Genomic DNA, 4,065 nt, shown 5'->3' with positions numbered 1-4,065 from the left:
TAAGAAATTTGCCCATTACAACTATTCTGAAGATGATAAATTCTCCGTTTTTTTTTTTTTTTTGGCAACTGAAGAAATCAGATCTTTCCTTAAGGAGATCTATCTGGGAAGTAGGAATGAATACTAGAACTGGTTTTGGTGTACTATTACTAAGATGTAGCCTTCCCTGTAAGAGAATGAGAGAGAGGAGGGAGAAAAGGTGAGGAAAATGATACTTACTTAGTAATTAAAGAGTGAATGAGCAGAACCATGTTACTTTTTAAAAAAATATCTAAGAAACTAGAATTTTAAGGGCTATGATTTCTCTGCATTTATTTGATGGGTGAATTGATTGATAATTGTAAAGAATAAATGCTGTTCTTAGATTCATAAGAGAAAAAATAAATAATTGTATTTTTAATGTCTTTTACTTCTCAGAGTACTCCCACTCCCCCCATATTATAACATCATTGAGAACTGGAAGGGGATTAAGGTCTTTTCAGAAAAATTGGTTTTTTTAAGGTGCAGGTGATTTTTTTAAAATCTTTTTCGTGACTTAAGATTGACTTGAGACATTGAAAAAGGACAACTAAAAATTGTGAAATTAGACTCAAAAGGTGGTCATAGTCCCACCAACTTCAGTAACAACATAGATTGTCAGAATCCCAGGCTCAAGAGTCATGCTTTTTTTTTAGCTCTGACAGTAAGGTCACAGTAAATAACCAACAAGTTTCCCCACAGAAATTGTATGGTAATAAAATTGTCTCAGTGTCCTTTCTTCCTCAACATAAAGAAATTACAAAAACTTCCTAAAAATACTTTCTTGTTTAAAAATAAAATTATGAAAAGTTTAGGTTTGCTCCTCATTTCCCAGTCAGGGCCATATAAAATTATTTAAATTCTCCTTATTATAGTAGAGAACAGATGCTATGAATTAGCTAGCTGAAGATAGTTAAGCTAATTGAAAACATTGAAAGCAGAAGTGAGCATTAGCAAAGGTCCCATTGTATAAAACAATATGGTGAATGTGAAGACTAGGAAGCATTTTAATATGATTGGAGTGTAATTCTAAGGTTAAGTGGCAAAAGGAAGAATCCAATACGACAATGATAATGTATTGTTCCCTCTTGACAAAGAAAAATATCCAGATCCAGATGAAATCATCTGCCACATATGTGAGAGATATTTATCTGGAATATTTTTAAAAGGGGAAATATTATCCTTAAATCACAATGCATTACAAATCTAACTAGATCTCTAGTAACATAGTATAACGAGATGTAATGAGGCAAGATACCCTTATCAGCTCAAACTTATAATTTGAGGGTCTGACATCAGAATTTTCAACACAGTATATTTTTAATCAACTTATTTGTACCATGCTTTTATGCTTTTGCTTCTGACAAGGTGTTATCCAAAATGGACATTACTTGTTTTTATGACCACCATTGCAACATAGCATAAACAATGCTGAGAAATAAGAAAATGAGGATAATTGGAACAACTTCAGGAAGAAGGTTAATTAAAGCAATAGAATGGAAGAACAGGCTACAGAAAATAGTTTTCTTAAAGTGAAAGACAACCCAAAAGAGTTGGGGAAAGTGAGCAGTGAGGATTTGGGAGTATGGTGAGCAAATCATAAATACTGGACTATCTTTCAAGGAAGTATGACTGGACAACTTTTCATTCTGAGAAAAGACTGCTGCTGTTGGAAGAAAGGGTCAAATCAGGAAGATGTTTATAGTTTGAGACAGATTTTTATACTTTGAACTACCACTTTTCATTGCTTTTTGGTTACTCCATATTTACTCCACTGTACCTTCTACACTCTAACCTGATGTGTCTACTCAACAAGTTCCTTACCTTCTATTTTATGGAGACAATTGAAGCTACAAAGGGTGTTTCTTCATAAACTCTCACTTTCTCACCAGATTTCAATGGTCTGAAGCTAGCCTCTCATCATTCCTCCTCAATCTTCAGTGTATGCATGGCCTTGGTAATATTCCTTTAGGCCTTCTATTCAGTTCTATTAGTGTTGATGTGCGTTTCTCATATGTCCCAATCCTGTGGGGTACACGGTGTGGCAGACACCATTAATTGCCAACTCAAAATCTAGTTTTCCCTTCTGTCTTCATTAGAGTCACATTTTGTTTGGGGCAGCAATGTATCTGGCTAAAAGCCTTGCCTTACCAGAGTAAGGGGATGGTCATGCTCTGACCTTTGTGATGTGATCAAAAGTTTGCTCAAATTTCTGAGAAAGGTCCCCCCACCCCCATATAAATGTTTCCCTTTCTCCTTTTTTCTTATTGGCAATGGAATAGCCATTATGACAATGAGGTGACAGCATAAGGACAGAAGCCCATGAGAATAAGGGCAGAGGAGAAAGCAGAGGAATGCCTGTAACAATGATCCTATTGTGAAGCCAGAGCTTCAAACATGGACTATTTACCTGCAAATTTCTTGTGATATAAGCAAAAGTATTTTTGGAGGAAAAATATACTTGGAATACATTCCTCTTGTTTAGATAAGGAAAATATATTTAGTTGGTATTTTATTTTGTCCTCAAATAACTTTAATACACACTGGAATTAGTTTCAGGAATTAGGGCTTTGAAAGTAAAAAAAAATGTAACAGAATGAGTGGAGTGGAGTGGAGAAGACAGGGTTAAAGGCTATTCAAACAGTCTGATAGTGCAGACTGGACAGAGCTGGTGATCCTTGTAAAATATTTTATCAAACTGTTACTTATTCCTTAGGAAGGTGACCATGGGCTGACCAAGACTGTAGTTTTAGAAGAGAAATGAAAAATTTATGTGTTTCTAGATGATATTTTATCTTGACACTCATAGAAAAGCCCAACAAAAAGGATAACCTTGGACTAGAGCTAGCCATTCTTTCATGGAGATGGAAAGACTATAGCTTTTAGACCATAGCTTGGAAAGGTCTTTGTGGTTGTCAATGGTGCCTGACTGTTCAACTGGGAAGATAATCCCCAGGCACTCACATACACACCGAGAAAAAGCGTGCTGCTAAACCTCTGAAGCCTCCAGAAAGTATTCCTCCAAAATGTGCACATCAGATGTGGCCATGAAGGACGATGGAAGGAAGATCTTCTAGGATGGTAGGTCCTGGGAATGTAAAGGTCAGAAAACAAAGGGATCATCCACTCAGAGAGAGACTAGAGGCTTATAGATAGGGAAGGAACGTTCCACATGGCTGAGGTAGGGAGTCCATGCCATTGTTGCCCAGTTGATTTGCTTCTCAGTCATTTCCCTATTCTGAAGAGAAGTTTTGGTTTGTACCTTTCACACTGGTTACATTGAGAGAAGATAACTTTTTTATGCATTCAAAGATGCCAGACGTGCAGATCTGTTTTAGTACCAAAAGAACCTGGGATTTGATGTAGATACACCAGCTGTGTAAGATTGTATTTATCTCAATTGTGGAAAGGAGAAAATATCTGTATCCACGTTGGGTAGACAAAGGTTTGAAATATGTCAGTTATTGTTAATTATTTGATCAATATATAGTCATTCATTTCCTTTTAAAAATAACCTGAATTTTGGAGAGGATATCAATAATGTACACAGCCATAATGTTTGTCTTTCCAGACTGCCTGGGAGATGGTGATATTACATAGTTCTGGCAATGCAATTTAAGCAGAAATCTGCCAGCTATTTTGCTTCCTTGATGAAGCTATTTCTCCTTCCTCTTCTGTCTTTTTTTGTGTGTTTATAGTGACAAGAGTGAGGGCGGAAGCTGGATGTAAAGAACAGAGTGGAAAGATAGAAAGTACTGTGGCACTGCTGCTGTCGTTTGGTCACAACAGCCCCAGACTTTGAAATCCATAATTTTTTTGTGTAAGAAGGGGAAAAAAAATTACTATTTGGTTTAGCCACTGGAGTAAGGGTTTCTGTTACATACAGCAGAACAATAATCCTAATTGACATATAGAGATTACAAGCTCTCCATACCTTTCGAGATCTAAGAATCCCATGTAAGGAGCCTTCCCTAGGTTCTTGTTCCCATAAAAATCTTCCTTCTCTCCATATGCTCTTTCTGTTCTGCCCTCTAATATTTATAGACT

Source organism: Pteropus alecto, unplaced genomic scaffold, assembly GCF_000325575.1.
Source record: "Pteropus alecto unplaced genomic scaffold, ASM32557v1 scaffold155, whole genome shotgun sequence".
Taxonomy (NCBI): domain Eukaryota; kingdom Metazoa; phylum Chordata; class Mammalia; order Chiroptera; family Pteropodidae; genus Pteropus; species Pteropus alecto.
Note: the sequence above shows the minus strand (reverse complement) of the source record.